This window comes from Sinohyriopsis cumingii, chromosome 4 (assembly GCF_028554795.1).
Source record: "Sinohyriopsis cumingii isolate HCF-2022 chromosome 4, ASM2855479v2, whole genome shotgun sequence".
NCBI classification, from domain to species: domain Eukaryota; kingdom Metazoa; phylum Mollusca; class Bivalvia; order Unionida; family Unionidae; genus Sinohyriopsis; species Sinohyriopsis cumingii.
In genome coordinates this window covers 39,190,333-39,210,979 of record NC_142964.1, presented here as the reverse complement: position 1 = coordinate 39,210,979, position 20,647 = coordinate 39,190,333, and the positions used below count along the sequence as shown (strand labels likewise).

The 20,647-nt window shown below is 35.4% G+C and overlaps 10 non-coding genes across 10 annotated transcripts; all 10 read right to left on the bottom strand.

Moving 5' to 3' along the window:
- Positions 1-5,161: 5,161 nt before the first annotated feature.
- Positions 5,162-5,243, bottom strand: Trnas-aga (transfer RNA serine (anticodon AGA)). The gene has a single exon. It is a non-coding gene; the product is annotated as a tRNA-Ser (tRNA).
- A 257-nt stretch (positions 5,244-5,500) lies between these two features.
- Trnas-uga (transfer RNA serine (anticodon UGA)) lies at positions 5,501-5,582 on the bottom strand. The gene has a single exon. It is a non-coding gene; the product is annotated as a tRNA-Ser (tRNA).
- Positions 5,583-5,969: 387 nt separating this feature from the next.
- Positions 5,970-6,051, bottom strand: Trnas-aga (transfer RNA serine (anticodon AGA)). The gene has a single exon. It is a non-coding gene; the product is annotated as a tRNA-Ser (tRNA).
- Positions 6,052-7,306: 1,255 nt separating this feature from the next.
- On the bottom strand, positions 7,307-7,388 carry Trnas-aga (transfer RNA serine (anticodon AGA)). Its single transcript has one exon. It is a non-coding gene; the product is annotated as a tRNA-Ser (tRNA).
- A 4,485-nt stretch (positions 7,389-11,873) lies between these two features.
- Trnas-aga (transfer RNA serine (anticodon AGA)) lies at positions 11,874-11,955 on the bottom strand. The gene has a single exon. It is a non-coding gene; the product is annotated as a tRNA-Ser (tRNA).
- Positions 11,956-12,211: 256 nt separating this feature from the next.
- On the bottom strand, positions 12,212-12,293 carry Trnas-uga (transfer RNA serine (anticodon UGA)). The gene has a single exon. It is a non-coding gene; the product is annotated as a tRNA-Ser (tRNA).
- Positions 12,294-12,680: 387 nt separating this feature from the next.
- On the bottom strand, positions 12,681-12,762 carry Trnas-aga (transfer RNA serine (anticodon AGA)). Its single transcript has one exon. It is a non-coding gene; the product is annotated as a tRNA-Ser (tRNA).
- A 1,256-nt stretch (positions 12,763-14,018) lies between these two features.
- On the bottom strand, positions 14,019-14,100 carry Trnas-aga (transfer RNA serine (anticodon AGA)). The gene has a single exon. It is a non-coding gene; the product is annotated as a tRNA-Ser (tRNA).
- Positions 14,101-19,009: 4,909 nt separating this feature from the next.
- On the bottom strand, positions 19,010-19,091 carry Trnas-aga (transfer RNA serine (anticodon AGA)). The gene has a single exon. It is a non-coding gene; the product is annotated as a tRNA-Ser (tRNA).
- Positions 19,092-19,349: 258 nt separating this feature from the next.
- Positions 19,350-19,431, bottom strand: Trnas-uga (transfer RNA serine (anticodon UGA)). The gene has a single exon. It is a non-coding gene; the product is annotated as a tRNA-Ser (tRNA).
- Positions 19,432-20,647: the final 1,216 nt, after the last annotated feature.

Below are 20,647 nucleotides of genomic sequence, written 5' to 3'. Positions count from 1 at the left end.
GATTATGATGAGTGTATTGAAAGTATTAAAAAATGTTGAGTGTTTGATCATTTCTTCATAGGTGTTCGTCGCATGCTATTCATCTTCATATTAGGTACTGGATTAAACCTTCTCCTTCTCCTTTGTACTACTTTGAAATTTTCGATATTAGTACCGTTTTCTTGACATGTACGTGATTCGTTTGATCTTTCAACAACGTCTGCAGCCATCTTCCTGTCATCATCTGAATCTGTCCCCGATCCATCTCCAATTGTATGATTGTTGTTTACTTCCTCAGATTCTATTTCTACATTGGTCATATCAACTCCAATTCTTTCTTTTTCTTCCCCACTTTCTCCACTCTCATTATCTTTTTTTGCATTCTCAATTTCTTCTTTATCATCTTCGTCACTCTGTAACTCCAATATGTCTTCCCTCATATCATCATCAACTTCCGAATGAATGCCTTCAATGGCCTCTCTGTAACACATACATGTTTGCGCCTCTTTGTGGCATTTGTCGCATATCCTGCATGTACACATAAGAGGAAAACTTCCACAACTTTCACATCTTTGCCTTGTGCACTTTTTTGCTACGTGGCCTTGCTCCCCACACTTGTAGCATACAAAATCAGGGCAGTCTTTTATAACATGTCCCGGATCAAGACATCTAGAACATACCTTAACTTGATTATTGTGTAATACTCTAAAGTATTGTTGACCATTAACAGTCTGAAATTTCAGACTGTAAGGCAAGGATTTTACCTGCTGTGGAAATTTACATTTGACATAACGAGTCCCATCAGCCACACTAGTTCCAGGATAATATCTGCGTTGAATGGGAGAAAGAAGTTCTACTCCGTATTCACCGAGCTTCATACTTATATCATCATCTGTGATGTATGCTGGTAAATGAAGAATTGACACAATAATAGTGTCTGAATATAAAAGAGTACAATCAAAGTGTTCACTTCCAATATCAATTCCACACAAGGTATTATATGCTACTTCCTTACTCGGTAGTGTGACCTCATACAAATTTGCACCTTTGGGCACAACTGCATAGACCGACATATCTCCGGTTAATTCTTCTACACTTCTAACAATATCACTTGCCTTTATTTTCTTCACATCCTTTACATCAATCACCACGGTACATTCTTTCCCAAAACGACGAGAAGCTCCTGTCTGTCTATCGATGTTACTCGACATGCCATTCTTATTGTTAGCTATTCCACTGGTGTCATTAGAGTGTGAGTCAGCTCCTTGTGCTGCACGTGCAGCACGACCAGGCTTTGTATTCATTGTCACAGAAAATAATATTTTGTGTGGTGGATAAAGTTATCCACACACTCAAAATATATCTCACTGATATATGAATGCGATCAAACAAATCTTATCAACGTACCTGTAACAAATTAAAACAGCAAAAATGTCTATTAAAGGAAAAAAACTTGAAAATTCACGGAGCGATCATCAAACGTGTTTTCCTTCTGATGTCATAACCGGAAGTCTCTCTGCAGAAGCAATTTTGCATTACACATGCGAATTTATATGAATTTCCAATATAACATATACTGTTTAGGCTTATAACCTTTTGGTATACATATAATCACAGTTCCCCTTCTCTCTACTTGAACGGTAATTCCCAATGTTAACCGCCCTCACTAGAAACTGTCCAATATCCTTTTTCATTAGGTATATTTTGTAAAACATTTGCATATTCTGTATATGATAAAGGACCGTTTCAGGAGAATTTATGTAAATAATACACTTTAGGAGTGTCACAACATTTAAGCGGCGTTCTTAAATCGGTAGGATCAACATCGCAATTTTTATATCATTTCATATAAGGTGCATTCCTATCATCTTACATTTCATTCCGTATGTTAAAGAAACCACTGGTAGTAACAAGAGGCGGTATTAATTTCCTTATGAAGTTCTATTTGTTACTTGTATCTGGTCACTCTCTTCTTCTTCAAACTACATAGCTAAAGACCTAATCCATACAACATCCATCTATTTGTTTTTAATATCTTCTAACTCTTTCATTTTTCATCCCTCCGTTATATAAGTTCATTTTCACCACTTCTCTCTTTTAAATTTCCTGATATTTGCAAGTAGTTGCCTTTCCTATAGATATAGGATATATTTCCTAAACGATGCAAATTAAATTGTTGTTCCTCTAATATTTAATTGAACCATTGACAATTTATAACAGGTTTGAAATCAGATATAGGAATATTTTCAAAATTATCCTATTGTTCACCGCATACATATTGATCTTTAATTTATTAGATAGCCTCCTTTACTCTTTCCACATGTCAATGTTCTTTTAGTAATAACTTAGTAAATTTCAAGAATGTTTCTCTGTTACATTCCTTTGGAAAACTGTCTTAATATTTTACAAAAAGAATGATCAGTCCTATACACTGATTCAACACTTACAATTTCAGTAATTGTGAATGCAGTTTCGTACCAAAAGAAAAGTCCATTCTCATTTGTTTCACTACGTTACCATTCCTCCAAGTTTAAATGTGGCTCCCATTTATTATTGTATTCCCTCAATACATCAACTAAATTATATTCTACGAATGTACCAAAGAAACTTTCTCTTGCATTTCGGTTATTTAAATTACAATAATTGAATATATCTATATAACATCGAAGTCATCCTACCTTAAAATAAACAAAATTATTTTTATAATGCAAGATATATCTTTTTTTATCTCCAGGTAAAGTATGAATTGTCTTTATTGGTTCATAAATATTAACAGGTGTAGCAATTTAGTTGCCAATACAATTCTTCTTTTCCTGAGATCCCCTACCGCTGATAATTTAATGTAGCAATATTTATTGACACAGAATTCAACTTTAAAAAACGTTTATAATCTTGTTAGTATGGTTATGTGGAGCGACCATAAAGAACTTATATAAACCAGGCCTACTAATGACGTTTACCAAAATTCTCTCCATTGTACAATATCAAGATTACTGCTAATAAAGTTTGTTTTTCTTTTTATCTTATATATCGACCATGATTGGAGTGAATTGTAGCATAGTAAGATCAAAGACAAATTCAAAAAGGAAACGAATATGATGTCTGAAGATATTGTAAGTATGACAGAAGATATATCGAACGCAAGAACAGAAGGTAACAATAAGTAATATAACATAACAGATATTCTGAAGAAAATGTATAACATCAAGTTAAAGAAGGTGCTGCAATAACAATAAAAAGAAGAAACATCAAGACATGTAGAATAAAGACATGAAAGGTGATCAGAGGATGATGCCAGCTTTGGTAAGCTTACAAAATCATGGAAGGTAGGACTGGGTATTTAAAAAACCCAAATACAAAAGGAGAAGTTCATACGTGCGCTACTGTATAATGTACTGAACAAGTGCAAAATATATTTCTATTTAGTCCTTGAATGAAAAAAAACGTTTATAGAAATGATCTTAAAAGTGTAGACTATAAACACGGTAATTTATACTTAAGTATGCGTATAAATCGATGTAGTTATCGAATATTGGAAGAGGTGTTCAATGAAACGGCACTTTTCTAAACCTGTAGTTGAAGCCACAAACACATGCAATTAGACAGAAGAGAGAAACTAATAATGATCCTCTCCCCTACTCTCCATTAAAACAAGGTAACTCTCGCGGTTCACAATCTAACCCGTCGATGATTATGTGCCACATTTCCTATATTGTATGTACATACAGTTAGTTAGCCGTAAATGACACCAACGTCAACAACATATTCCAAACCGTTTCCATTATATAAGATTTAAGTACCTTATTGATTCGTACAGGCCACATTTACTCGAAATTTCACCAATGCTTTTCGACTTGTTTCCCGGATCCTGTGTGTCGGCTTACAGTTCCTCTCTGTTTCGCAGCGAATGTGATTTGCTTGTGATTGCTTCAGTGATAGGACCTATCCTTCAGTAGGTCTTTTCAAACATCGCGGCTTATCGCTGCATCTCGGCCTAAGAAGTATCGAAGTAAAATGTTCCCCTTTATTAACCTGCTTTTCAAACTTTTTATATGGTGCTAAGGTTTTTGGATTTATGATCTCTCTCGCTCTCTTAGTTGCTAAGGCTGAAAGGTCACACATTCCTGCCAGTATACAGATTTAGGTTAAAGTTTCCTCGTAATGCTCTCATAATATGAGTGACCCCTTGGAAGGCAAGATAATTTGCATTGCTGTTTTACGTTTCTTTATAGATTTCAAATTCAAGAACACTTCCCTGGTAAGTGAATACATCGCTAATATCAATTATATTATGTTCAATCCCTTTCTTGTACATGATGGGTACTTTGTTTACTCTAATTAGTGTCTTCATCAATAAGTTCATGGCCATAAAATTATCCCCTATTTGAGATATATTTCTTTGTATTAAAAGTTTCCAAGCAGGTAAAACATAATGTCAGAGCATATTGTTCATCGTTTTAATAATTTGTTGCCATTTTCATCTGCTAATATGACAATAGTTTTGATTCCATGCGATCTTTGCAAACAAATCAAATACATCAATGGAAGTTTTAAGAAATTCGAAAAGAACCATCAAGAATCAAGGTAGTATCATCGCAAAATGTTGGAGCAAATATTCTGTTTCATGTAGTTCATTGCTTTTATTATTCCTATTATTTTTTCATAGTTTCGATCACACTTTTTGCACGTAGTAAAAATAGACATTTAGATAGTGAGTCACCCTGTTAACAGCTTCTGCAGACATTCTTCATATATATTCCGACATATCATTAATCAGCATCAATATGGATTGTGTTTCTCAAGACGTCTGGCACCCGTCCGCCTCCTCCAACCCACCAACCCCATTTGTACGCTACATTTGAAGACGGCAAGACCTCTGGCAACCATCCTCTCCTCCTCCATCTGTCCGCTACAGTTGAAGATGTAAAGAGCAGAGGATTATGTAGCAGAGTGTTGTGCATATCATCAGGCGGTATGACCAGCTAGATGTAGTAATGGCTTGTTTAAATTTTTACACTCACGTGACAATTAATCATCATCAATATAAAACAAAATTTAACTCGTGAAGAAAATCATAGGTCATAGGTAAATACATATCCCTATGTCATCGCGGGCAGTTTCCCTCTCTTGTACGACTGATATATTCTACTATCACACCTTTGACCCATATAAAAAAATATTACGTCGCCGGTAGGATTCGAACCTACGCGGGGAGACCCCAATAGATTTCTAGTCTATCGCCTTAACCACTCGGCCACGACGACTTCTACACCTAGGTTTGGCACATTTTCATTTCTTTTCATTCTTGGACTTGATACATGAATTTCTCTCTCTTTTCAGATCACTATAATGTGTCTTTCACAGTGGATTGAGTTATATTATAGCTTGCTTGAACCCATGAAGAAAATCAAAGGTTATAGGTAAATAAAATATCCCTATGTCATCGCCGTCAGTTTCCGTCTTTTGTACGGCTCGTGTATTCTACTATCACAACACTCTGCCATAAAAAAAAAAAATAATACGTCGCCGGTAGGATTCGAACCTACGCGGGGAAACCCCAATAGATTTCAAGTCTATCGCCTTAACCACTCGGCCACGACGACTTCTACACCTATGTTTGGCAAATTCGCGTTTTGTTTCATTTTGGAACTGATACAGGAATTTGTCTCTCTCTTTTCATATCACAATACTGTGTCTTTCACAGTTGATGCACAGGTGCTCGACGCGAGCTTGATGTTGAGAAGATTTAAAAAAAACAATAATATAACGGAAAATATCATAAAGAGCGATTAATTATTTTTTTTTCTCAACATCAACCTCGCGTCGAGCACCTGTGAATGGATGGAGTTATAGTATAGCTGGTTTGAACCCGCGAAGAAAATCATAGGTTATAGGTAAAAACATATCGTATGTCCTCGCGGGCAGTTTCCCTCTCTTGTACGGCTGATGTATTCTACTATCACACCTTTGACCCATATAAAAAAATATTACGTCGCCGGTAGGATTCGAACCTACGCGGGGAGACCCCAATAGATTTCTAGTCTATCGCCTTAACCACTCGGCCACGACGACTTCTACACCTACGTTTGGCACATTTTCGTTTCGTTTCATTTTTGAGTTGATACAGGAATTTCTCTCTCGTTTCAGATCACAATGCTGTGTCTTTCACAGTGGATGCACAGGTGCTCGACGCGAGCTTGATGTTGAGAAGATTAAAAAAACAGTAATATAAAGGAAAATATCATACAGAGTGACAAAAATACCTTAGATTGCCCCCATGACCCCTTCTGACATAGGCCCTCTCTATCATAATGTATAAGAGAGAAGGTACGGAACTTCCGAATACTTCATTCCACCCATGACCCTTGATTTCCATCTGCTATTTCCGTTTTTTAAGGCACACGATCATACTCTATGACTTGTTTTACTCCTGTGATATCTATCCATCAAGCCATCATTGACGTTTCTGCGTTGTACCAAACTCAAGTTACGGGCTCCGAAACGTGCGATTTTTGCGAATTGTTTCGTTTTGGAGAAGTGCGTGCACATGTGAAAACCGCTACATGTACCATGTTTTCAACTCTATGGTGCATCCCTTCTTGAATTACAGAACAGTGGTAGATGCAAAAGTACGTTTTTACTTACCATTAACTCGATTTAACTTTGTTAATCCTGTTCTATGCAAGAATTAGACACTGTCTTCTTCACGGCACATACATTGTATAGATGCGACTCTATTTTCAAAATAGGTAAACTATGCGGCACACACGTCAACGCCGAAATATGATTGGCTCAAAAGGTTTTACTTATTATCATATGAGCTCGGACTTATCTCAGAGTAAACAAATCGCACGTTTCGGAGTCCGTAACTTCAGTTGGATACATCGCAGAAAAGTCAATAATGGCTTGATGGATAGAAAAATATCTCAGGAGTAAAACAAGCAATATAGTTTGGTCATGTGCCTTAAAAAACGGAAATAGCAGAAGGAAATCGAGGGTCATGGGTGGAATGACGTATTTGGAAGTTCCGTACCTTCTCTCTTATATATTATGATAGAGAGGGTCCTATATCAGAATGGGTCATGGGGGTAATCTAAGGTATTGTTGTCACTCTGTATGATTTTTTTATTTAGATTTTTTTTTCTCAACATCAACCTCGCGTCGAGCACCTGTGAGTGGTTGGAGTTATATTATAGCTGGTTTGAACCCGCGAAAAAATCATAGGTTATAGGTAAAAACATATCCTATGTCATTGCGGGCAGTTTCCCTCTCTTGTACGGCTGATGTATTCTACTATCACACCTTTGACCCATATAAAAAAATATTACGTCGCCGGTAGGATTCGAACCTACGCGGGGAGACCCCAATAGATTTCTAGTCTATCGCCTTAACCACTCGGCCACGACGACTTCTACACCTATGTTGGGCACATTTTCATTTCGTCTCATTCTTGGACTTGATATATGAATTTCTCTCTCTTTTCAGATCACAATACTGTGTCTTTCACAGTGGATGGAGTTATATTATAGCTTGTTTGAACCCGTACCAATTTCATAAATGGAAATCTCTAATGTGATGGAAAGTGCACGGAACTTAATCAGTTCATTCACTGATTTATAATTTCTAACCTGGATGTGAACAAAGTGGCCATATCACTGGCATCCTCTTCGTCTTTCATGCTTAGCGGACTTTTCATACTAACACGGCGCCATATTGCAATATTCTTCTAAGCCTCATATTTAATCCAATCTCAGGGTAATCCTTCAAATTAATTTTTCTTTCCACTTTATCCTTTGACCCATGCTATACAAACTTGTGAAAGTGTGTATTGACTTCACTGTAGCACTGTGGATATGTTAATGAAAATCAAGATGCTTATCATTACTATCTATCACAATATAGTTCGAATCTTTTTAATCGAATGAATAAGCAGATTCTTGATTGCTCGAATTTTAGATGGGTTATTAAAGATTGCATTTCTCCAACGTTTGTTGACAACTTAACAAAGAAGACAGCAAACTCAGGAAATCCCCAATTAAGTTTATATTCGGGACGATATTTCATATTATAGCAATTCTACTTCTGATGGAAACCATATATATAGACCATACAGTATAGAACACTGATACAACAAATGTAAAGCAGACATCAAAAATGTCACTGATCCATAATAGCAAGTGACATATCAGCATATTGAGAAACAACCTATGTTATATTAACTATGTTTATTTCCATAATATGTTTAATTTTTCTTATCACTTGAGCTAACATCTATGCAAATAGGATGCAACTATATGGGGAGATTGGATCTCCCTGTCTACACACTCTTTCCATACCAAACCAATTAGAGACTTGACCATTATTAATTGCTCAAGATTTGATTTTCCGAGAAAAGAAGTTGTACCCAGTATATTATAAGTTTTTCAAACTTGGAAAACTTCATAAGTTTGCCACTAAATAGCGACGGAACTGTGTCAGATGGCTTTTCAAATAATCTCGTTAAAAGAAGTAGTCAAGGAATATTGGCGATTTCTAGATTAAGTCAGATAAGTTTCTTATGTTATCTTCAAATGTATCGTCCATTTATAAACGTTTTTTGTTTTTGTGTGTGGACGTTTTGCATATATGTGGGTAGCACAGTTTTAACTCTGACTGCAATTTCTGCAGAAGCAATTTTGCATTACACATGCGAATTTATATGAATTTCCAATATAACATATACTGTTTAGGCTTATAACCTTTTGGTATACATATAATCACAGTTCCCCTTCTCTCTACTTGAACGGTAATTCCCAATGTTAACCGCCCTCACTAGAAACTGTCCAATATCCTTTTTCATTAGGTATATTTTGTAAAACATTTGCATATTCTGTATATGATAAAGGACCGTTTCAGGAGAATTTATGTAAATAATACACTTTAGGAGTGTCACAACATTTAAGCGGCGTTCTTAAATCGGTAGGATCAACATCGCAATTTTTATATCATTTCATATAAGGTGCATTCCTATCATCTTACATTTCATTCCGTATGTTAAAGAACCACTGGTAGTAACAAGAGGCGGTATTAATTTCCTTATGAAGTTCTATTTGTTACTTGTATCTGGTCACTCTCTTCTTCTTCAAACTACATAGCTAAAGACCTAATCCATACAACATCCATCTATTTGTTTTTAATATCTTCTAACTCTTTCATTTTTCATCCCTCCGTTATATAAGTTCATTTTCACCACTTCTCTCTTTTAAATTCCTGATATTTGCAAGTAGTTGCCTTTCCTATAGATATAGGATATATTTCCTAAACGATGCAAATTAAATTGTTGTTCCTCTAATATTTAATTGAACCATTGACAATTTATAACAGGTTTGAAATCAGATATAGGAATATTTTCAAAATTATCCTATTGTTCACCGCATACATATTGATCTTTAATTTATTAGATAGCCTCCTTTACTCTTTCCACATGTCAATGTTCTTTTAGTAATAACTTAGTAAATTTCAAGAATGTTTCTCTGTTACATTCCTTTGGAAAACTGTCTTAATATTTTACAAAAGAATGATCAGTCCTATACACTGATTCAACACTTACAATTTCAGTAATTGTGAATGCAGTTTCGTACCAAAAGAAAGTCCATTCTCATTTGTTTCACTACGTTACCATTCCTCCAAGTTTAAATGTGGCTCCCATTTATTATTGTATTCCCTCAATACATCAACTAAATTATATTCTACGAATGTACCAAAGAAACTTTCTCTTGCATTTCGGTTATTTAAATTACAATAATTGAATATATCTATATAACATCGAAATCATCCTACCTTAAAATAAACAAAATTATTTTTATAATGCAAGATATATCTTTTTTTTATCTCCAGGTAAAGTATGAATTGTCTTTATTGGTTCATAAATATTAACAGGTGTAGCAATTTAGTTGCCAATACAATTCTTCTTTTCCTGAGATCCCCTACCGCTGATAATTTAATGTAGCAATATTTATTGACACAGAATTCAACTTTAAAAACGTTTATAATCTTGTTAGTATGGTTATGTGGAGCGACCATAAAGAACTTATATAAACCAGGCCTACTAATGACGTTTACCAAAATTCTCTCCATTGTACAATATCAAGATTACTGCTAATAAAGTTTGTTTTTCTTTTTATCTTATATATCGACCATGATTGGAGTGAATTGTAGCATAGTAAGATCAAAGACAAATTCAAAAGGAAACGAATATGATGTCTGAAGATATTGTAAGTATGACAGAAGATATATCGAACGCAAGAACAGAAGGTAACAATAAGTAATATAACATAACAGATATTCTGAAGAAAATGTATAACATCAAGTTAAAGAAGGTGCTGCAATAACAATAAAAGAAGAAACATCAAGACATGTAGAATAAAGACATGAAAGGTGATCAGAGGATGATGCCAGCTTTGGTAAGCTTACAAAATCATGGAAGGTAGGACTGGGTATTTAAAAACCCAAATACAAAAGGAGAAGTTCATACGTGCGCTACTGTATAATGTACTGAACAAGTGCAAAATATATTTCTATTTAGTCCTTGAATGAAAAAACGTTTATAGAAATGATCTTAAAAGTGTAGACTATAAACACGGTAATTTATACTTAAGTATGCGTATAAATCGATGTAGTTATCGAATATTGGAAGAGGTGTTCAATGAAACGGCACTTTTCTAAACCTGTAGTTGAAGCCACAAACACATGCAATTAGACAGAAGAGAGAAACTAATAATGATCCTCTCCCCTACTCTCCATTAAAACAAGGTAACTCTCGCGGTTCACAATCTAACCCGTCGATGATTATGTGCCACATTTCCTATATTGTATGTACATACAGTTAGTTAGCCGTAAATGACACCAATGTCAACAACATATTCCAAACCGTTTCCATTATATAAGATTTAAGTACCTTATTGATTCGTACAGGCCACATTTACTCGAAATTTCACCAATGCTTTTCGACTTGTTTCCCGGATCCTGTGTGTCGGCTTACAGTTCCTCTCTGTTTCGCAGCGAATGTGATTTGCTTGTGATTGCTTCAGTGATAGGACCTATCCTTCAGTAGGTCTTTTCAAACATCGCGGCTTATCGCTGCATCTCGGCCTAAGAAGTATCGAAGTAAAATGTTCCCCTTTATTAACCTGCTTTTCAAACTTTTTATATGGTGCTAAGGTTTTTGGATTTATGATATCTCTCGCTCTCTTAGTTGCTAAGGCTGAAAGGTCACACATTCCTGCCAGTATACAGATTTAGGTTAAAGTTTCCTCGTAATGCTCTCATAATATGAGTGACCCCTTGGAAGGCAAGATAATTTGCATTGCTGTTTTATTATTCCTATTATTTTGTCATAGTTTCGATCACACTTTTTGCACGTAGTAAAAATAGACATTTAGATAGTGAGTCACCCTGTTAACAGCTTCTGCAGACATTCTTCATATATATTCCGACATATCATTAATCAGCATCAATATGGATTGTGTTTCTCAAGACGTCTGGCACCCGTCCGCCTCCTCCAACCCACCAACCCCATTTGTACGCTACATTTGAAGACGGCAAGACCTCTGGCAACCATCCTCTCCTCCTCCATCTGTCCGCTACAGTTGAAGATGTAAAGAGCAGAGGATTATGTAGCAGAGTGTTGTGCATATCATCAGGCGGTATGACCAGCTAGATGTAGTAATGGCTTGTTTAAATTTTTACACTCACGTGACAATTAATCATCATCAATATAAAACAAAATTTAACTCGTGAAGAAAATCATAGGTCATAGGTAAAAACATATCCCTATGTCATCGCGGGCAGTTTCCCTCTCTTGTACGACTGATATATTCTACTATCACACCTTTGACCCATATAAAAAAATATTACGTCGCCGGTAGGATTCGAACCTACGCGGGGAGACCCCAATAGATTTCTAGTCTATCGCCTTAACCACTCGGCCACGACGACTTCTACACCTAGGTTTGGCACATTTTCATTTCTTTTCATTCTTGGACTTGATACATGAATTTCTCTCTCTTTTCAGATCACTATAATGTGTCTTTCACAGTGGATGGAGTTATATTATAGCTTGCTTGAACCCATGAAGAAAATCATAGGTTATAGGTAAATAAAATATCCCTATGTCATCGCCGTCAGTTTCCGTCTTTTGTACGGCTCGTGTATTCTACTATCACAACACTCTGCCATAAAAAAAAAAATAATACGTCGCCGGTAGGATTCGAACCTACGCGGGGAAACCCCAATAGATTTCAAGTCTATCGCCTTAACCACTCGGCCACGACGACTTCTACACCTATGTTTGGCAAATTCGCGTTTTGTTTCATTTTGGAACTGATACAGGAATTTGTCTCTCTCTTTTCATATCACAATACTGTGTCTTTCACAGTTGATGCACAGGTGCTCGACGCGAGCTTGATATTGAGAAGATTTAAAAAAAACAATAATGTAAAGGAAAATATCATAAAGAGCGATTAATTATTTTTTTTTCTCAACATCAACCTCGCGTCGAGCACCTGTGAGTGGATGGAGTTATAGTATAGCTGGTTTGAACCCGCGAAGAAAATCATAGGTTATAGGTAAAAACATATCGTATGTCCTCGCGGGCAGTTTCCCTCTCTTGTACGGCTGATGTATTCTACTATCACACCTTTGACCCATATAAAAAAATATTACGTCGCCGGTAGGATTCGAACCTACGCGGGGAGACCCCAATAGATTTCTAGTCTATCGCCTTAACCACTCGGCCACGACGACTTCTACACCTACGTTTGGCACATTTTCGTTTCGTTTCATTTTTGAGTTGATACAGGAATTTCTCTCTCGTTTCAGATCACAATACTGTGTCTTTCACAGTGGATGCACAGGTGCTCGACGCGAGCTTGATGTTGAGAAGATTAAAAAAACAGTAATATCAAGGAAAATATCATACAGAGTGACAAAAATACCTTAGATTGCCCCCATGACCCCTTCTGACATAGGCCCTCTCTATCATAATGTATAAGAGAGAAGGTACGGAACTTCCGAATACTTCATTCCACCCATGACCCTCGATTTCCATCTGCTATTTCCGTTTTTCAAGGCACACGATCATACTCTATGACTTGTTTTACTCCTGTGATATCTATCCATCAAGCCATCATTGACGTTTCTGCGTTGTACCAAACTCAAGTTACGGGCTCCGAAACGTGCGATTTTTGCGAATTGTTTCGTTTTGGAGAAGTGCGTGCACATGTGAAAACCGCTACATGTACCATGTTTTCAACTCTATGGTGCATCCCTTCTTGAATTACAGAACAGTGGTAGATGCAAAAGTACGTTTTTACTTACCATTAACTCGATTTAACTTTGTTAATCCTGTTCTATGCAAGAATTAGACACTGTCTTCTTCACGGCACATACATTGTATAGATGCGACTCTATTTTCAAAATAGGTAAACTATGCGGCACACACGTCAACGCCGAAATATGATTGGCTCAAAAGGTTTTACTTATTATCATATGAGCTCGGACTTATCTCAGAGTAAACAAATCGCACGTTTCGGAGTCCGTAACTTCAGTTGGATACATCGCAGAAAAGTCAATAATGGCTTGATGGATAGAAAAATATCTCAGGAGTAAAACAAGCAATATAGTTTGGTCATGTGCCTTAAAAAACGGAAATAGCAGAAGGAAATCGAGGGTCATGGGTGGAATGACGTATTTGGAAGTTCCGTACCTTCTCTCTTATATATTATGATAGAGAGGGTCCTATATCAGAATGGGTCATGGGGGTAATCTAAGGTATTGTTGTCACTCTGTATGATTTTTTTATTTAGATTTTTTTTTCTCAACATCAACCTCGCGTCGAGCACCTGTGAGTGGTTGGAGTTATATTATAGCTGGTTTGAACCCGCGAAGAAAATCATAGGTTATAGGTAAAAACATATCCTATGTCATTGCGGGCAGTTTCCCTCTCTTGTACGGCTGATGTATTCTACTATCACACCTTTGACCCATATAAAAAAATATTACGTCGCCGGTAGGATTCGAACCTACGCGGGGAGACCCCAATAGATTTCTAGTCTATCGCCTTAACCACTCGGCCACGACGACTTCTACACCTATGTTGGGCACATTTTCATTTCGTCTCATTCTTGGACTTGATATATGAATTTCTCTCTCTTTTCAGATCACAATACTGTGTCTTTCACAGTGGATGGAGTTATATTATAGCTTGTTTGAACCCGTACCAATTTCATAAATGGAAATCTCTAATGTGATGGAAAGTGCACGGAACTTAATCAGTTCATTCACTGATTTATAATTTCTAACCTGGATGTGAACAAAGTGGCCATATCACTGGCATCCTCTTCGTCTTTCATGCTTAGCGGACTTTTCATACTAACACGGCGCCATATTGCAATATTCTTCTAAGCCTCATATTTAATCCAATCTCAGGGTAATCCTTCAAATTAATTTTTCTTTCCACTTTATCCTTTGACCCATGCTATACAAACTTGTGAAAGTGTGTATTGACTTCACTGTAGCACTGTGGATATGTTAATGAAAATCAAGATGCTTATCATTACTATCTATCACAATATAGTTCGAATCTTTTTAATCGAATGAATAAGCAGATTCTTGATTGCTCGAATTTTAGATGGGTTATTAAAGATTGCATTTCTCCAACGTTTGTTGACAACTTAACAAAGAAGACAGCAAACTCAGGAAATCCCCAATTAAGTTTATATTCGGGACGATATTTCATATTATAGCAATTCTACTTCTGATGGAAACCATATATATAGACCATACAGTATAGAACACTGATACAACAAATGTAAAGCAGACATCAAAAATGTCACTGATCCATAATAGCAAGTGACATATCAGCATATTGAGAAACAACCTATGTTATATTAACTATGTTTATTTCCATAATATGTTTAATTTTTCTTATCACTTGAGCTAACATCTATGCAAATAGGATGCAACTATATGGGGAGATTGGATCTCCCTGTCTACACACTCTTTCCATACCAAACCAATTAGAGACTTGACCATTATTAATTGCTCAAGATTTGATTTTCCGAGAAAAGAAGTTGTACCCAGTATATTATAAGTTTTTCAAACTTGGAAAACTTCATAAGTTTGCCACTAAATAGCGACGGAACTGTGTCAGATGGCTTTTCAAATAATCTCGTTAAAAGAAGTAGTCAAGGAATATTGGCGATTTCTAGATTAAGTCAGATAAGTTTCTTATGTTATCTTCAAATGTATCGTCCATTTATAAACGTTTTTTGTTTTTGTGTGTGGACGTTTTGCATATATGTGGGTAGCACAGTTTTAACTCTGACTGCAATTTCTGCAGAAGCAATTTTGCATTACACATGCGAATTTATATGAATTTCCAATATAACATATACTGTTTAGGCTTATAACCTTTTGGTATACATATAATCACAGTTCCCCTTCTCTCTACTTGAACGGTAATTCCCAATGTTAACCGCCCTCACTAGAAACTGTCCAATATCCTTTTTCATTAGGTATATTTTGTAAAACATTTGCATATTCTGTATATGATAAAGGACCGTTTCAGGAGAATTTATGTAAATAATACACTTTAGGAGTGTCACAACATTTAAGCGGCGTTCTTAAATCGGTAGGATCAACATCGCAATTTTTATATCATTTCATATAAGGTGCATTCCTATCATCTTACATTTCATTCCGTATGTTAAAGAACCACTGGTAGTAACAAGAGGCGGTATTAATTTCCTTATGAAGTTCTATTTGTTACTTGTATCTGGTCACTCTCTTCTTCTTCAAACTACATAGCTAAAGACCTAATCCATACAACATCCATCTATTTGTTTTTAATATCTTCTAACTCTTTCATTTTTCATCCCTCCGTTATATAAGTTCATTTTCACCACTTCTCTCTTTTAAATTCCTGATATTTGCAAGTAGTTGCCTTTCCTATAGATATAGGATATATTTCCTAAACGATGCAAATTAAATTGTTGTTCCTCTAATATTTAATTGAACCATTGACAATTTATAACAGGTTTGAAATCAGATATAGGAATATTTTCAAAATTATCCTATTGTTCACCGCATACATATTGATCTTTAATTTATTAGATAGCCTCCTTTACTCTTTCCACATGTCAATGTTCTTTTAGTAATAACTTAGTAAATTTCAAGAATGTTTCTCTGTTACATTCCTTTGGAAAACTGTCTTAATATTTTACAAAAGAATGATCAGTCCTATACACTGATTCAACACTTACAATTTCAGTAATTGTGAATGCAGTTTCGTACCAAAAGAAAGTCCATTCTCATTTGTTTCACTACGTTACCATTCCTCCAAGTTTAAATGTGGCTCCCATTTATTATTGTATTCCCTCAATACATCAACTAAATTATATTCTACGAATGTACCAAAGAAACTTTCTCTTGCATTTCGGTTATTTAAATTACAATAATTGAATATATCTATATAACATCGAAATCATCCTACCTTAAAATAAACAAAATTATTTTTATAATGCAAGATATATCTTTTTTTTATCTCCAGGTAAAGTATGAATTGTCTTTATTGGTTCATAAATATTAACAGGTGTAGCAATTTAGTTGCCAATACAATTCTTCTTTTCCTGAGATCCCCTACCGCTGATAATTTAATGTAGCAATATTTATTGACACAGAATTCAACTTTAAAAACGTTTATAATCTTGTTAGTATGGTTATGTGGAGCGACCATAAAGAACTTATATAAACCAGGCCTACTAATGACGTTTACCAAAATTCTCTCCATTGTACAATATCAAGATTACTGCTAATAAAGTTTGTTTTTCTTTTTATCTTATATATCGACCATGATTGGAGTGAATTGTAGCATAGTAAGATCAAAGACAAATTCAAAAGGAAACGAATATGATGTCTGAAGATATTGTAAGTATGACAGAAGATATATCGAACGCAAGAACAGAAGGTAACAATAAGTAATATAACATAACAGATATTCTGAAGAAAATGTATAACATCAAGTTAAAGAAGGTGCTGCAATAACAATAAAAGAAGAAACATCAAGACATGTAGAATAAAGACATGAAAGGTGATCAGAGGATGATGCCAGCTTTGGTAAGCTTACAAAATCATGGAAGGTAGGACTGGGTATTTAAAAACCCAAATACAAAAGGAGAAGTTCATACGTGCGCTACTGTATAATGTACTGAACAAGTGCAAAATATATTTCTATTTAGTCCTTGAATGAAAAAACGTTTATAGAAATGATCTTAAAAGTGTAGACTATAAACACGGTAATTTATACTTAAGTATGCGTATAAATCGATGTAGTTATCGAATATTGGAAGAGGTGTTCAATGAAACGGCACTTTTCTAAACCTGTAGTTGAAGCCACAAACACATGCAATTAGACAGAAGAGAGAAACTAATAATGATCCTCTCCCCTACTCTCCATTAAAACAAGGTAACTCTCGCGGTTCACAATCTAACCCGTCGATGATTATGTGCCACATTTCCTATATTGTATGTACATACAGTTAGTTAGCCGTAAATGACACCAACGTCAACAACATATTCCAAACCGTTTCCATTATATAAGATTTAAGTACCTTATTGATTCGTACAGGCCACATTTACTCGAAATTTCACCAATGCTTTTCGACTTGTTTCCCGGATCCTGTGTGTCGGCTTACAGTTCCTCTCTGTTTCGCAGCGAATGTGATTTGCTTGTGATTGCTTCAGTGATAGGACCTATCCTTCAGTAGGTCTTTTCAAACATCGCGGCTTATCGCTGCATCTCGGCCTAAGAAGTATCGAAGTAAAATGTTCCCCTTTATTAACCTGCTTTTCAAACTTTTTATATGGTGCTAAGGTTTTTGGATTTATGATCTCTCTCGCTCTCTTAGTTGCTAAGGCTGAAAGGTCACACATTCCTGCCAGTATACAGATTTAGGTTAAAGTTTCCTCGTAATGCTCTCATAATATGAGTGGCCCCTTGGAAGGCAAGATAATTTGCATTGCTGTTTTACGTTTCTTTATAGATTTCAAATTCAAGAACACTTCCCTGGTAAGTGAATACATCGCTAATATCAATTATATTATGTTCAATCCCTTTCTTGTACATGATGGGTACTTTGTTTACTCTAATTAGTGTCTTCATCAATAAGTTCATGGCCATAAAATTATCCCCTATTTGAGATATATTTCTTTGTATTAAAAGTTTCCAAGCAGGTAAAACATAATGTCAGAGCATATTGTTCATCGTTTTAATAATTTGTTGCCATTTTCATCTGCTAATATGACAATAGTTTTGATTCCATGCGATCTTTGCAAACAAATCAAATACATCAATGGAAGTTTTAAGAAATTCGAAAAGAACCATCAAGAATCAAGGTAGTATCATCGCAAAATGTTGGAGCAAATATTCTGTTTCATGTAGTTCATTGCTTTTATTATTCCTATTATTTTTTCATAGTTTCGATCACACTTTTTGCACGTAGTAAAAATAGACATTTAGATAGTGAGTCACCCTGTTAACAGCTTCTGCAGACATTCTTCATATATATTCCGACATATCATTAATCAGCATCAATATGGATTGTGTTTCTCAAGACGTCTGGCACCCGTCCGCCTCCTCCAACCCACCAACCCCATTTGTACGCTACATTTGAAGACGGCAAGACCTCTGGCAACCATCCTCTCCTCCTCCATCTGTCCGCTACAGTTGAAGATGTAAAGAGCAGAGGATTATGTAGCAGAGTGTTGTGCATATCATCAGGCGGTATGACCAGCTAGATGTAGTAATGGCTTGTTTAAATTTTTACACTCACGTGACAATTAATCATCATCAATATAAAACAAAATTTAACTCGTGAAGAAAATCATAGGTCATAGGTAAAAACATATCCCTATGTCATCGCGGGCAGTTTCCCTCTCTTGTACGACTGATATATTCTACTATCACACCTTTGACCCATATAAAAAAGTATTACGTCGCCGGTAGGATTCGAACCTACGCGGGGAGACCCCAATAGATTTCTAGTCTATCGCCTTAACCACTCGGCCACGACGACTTCTACACCTAGGTTTGGCACATTTTCATTTCTTTTCATTCTTGGACTTGATACATGAATTTCTCTCTCTTTTCAGATCACTATAATGTGTCTTTCACAGTGGATGGAGTTATATTATAGCTTGCTTGAACCCATGAAGAAAATCATAGGTTATAGGTAAATAAAATATCCCTATGTCATCGCCGTCAGTTTCCGTCTTTTGTACGGCTCGTGTATTCTACTATCACAACACTCTGCCATAAAAAAAAAAAAATAATACGTCGCCGGTAGGATTCGAACCTACGCGGGGAAACCCCAATAGATTTCAAGTCTATCGCCTTAACCACTCGGCCACGACGACTTCTACACCTATGTTTGGCAAATTCGCGTTTTGTTTCATTTTGGAACTGATACAGGAATTTGTCTCTCTCTTTTCATATCACAATACTGTGTCTTTCACAGTTGATGCACAGGTGCTCGACGCGAGCTTGATATTGAGAAGATTTAAAAAAAACAATAATGTAAAGGAAAATATCTTAAAGAGCGATTAATTATTTTTTTTTTTCTCAACATCAACCTCGCGTCGAGCACCTGTGAGTGGATGGAGTTATAGTATAGCTGGTTTGAACCCGCGAAGAAAATCATAGGTTATAGGTAAAAACATATCGTATGTCCTCGCGGGCAGTTTCCCTCTCTTGTACGGCTGATGTATTCTACTATCACACCTTTGACCCATATAAAAAAATATTACGTCGCCGGTAGGATTCGAACCTACGCGGGGAGACCCCAATAGATTTCTAGTCTATCGCCTTTTTTTTTTTTTTTCTTTCTTTATTTAAAAAACGCTTTGTACAGTATATAAGTTAAAAATATACAGTCAGTATGTACATAGTAGTTTGTAATGCTATATTACAAAATAATGGTTCTACAATAGTATTTTGTAATGCTATATTACAAAACAATGATTCTACAATAGTATTTTGTTAAGCTATATTACAGAACAATGATTCTAAAATTTTATTTTGTAATGCTATAGTACAAAACAATGATTCTACAAAGTAATAAACACTTTATCCTCTTCTATTCTCATTAAAGGATTATCTTTTACAAAATACTTCGTAATCAAAGTCTGATTTTTGTCTTTGTAATGTTGATACGCATATAATATATATTTTCTAGTCAAATATTGGAACAATCTTTCTATGTCTATTTGTTTCCCTAATAAAGACCTAATGTTTCTTCTTTTGTAAATGCACAATCGAGCAATGCTCAGAATGTAGTTCAAAAAATAACTATTTACTGATTTTGTTTCTTTGTTATATCCTATCATGAGCATTTGTTCAAAAGAAGTGCTATTGAGAACACCAACTCTACAATTTTTAAAAAGAATCTCAACTATATATACAATATAATTCTTAAAAGAGCTTAATTCAGGACATTTCAAAAACATGTGAAATAAATCTTCTGTTTCCAACTGGCACACTGGACATAAGTCATTATCAATTTTGCCATAGTATTTTAGTCTCTCTTTTGTAAATATTCGATTGTGCATTATTCTGTAATCCAAATCTATACAA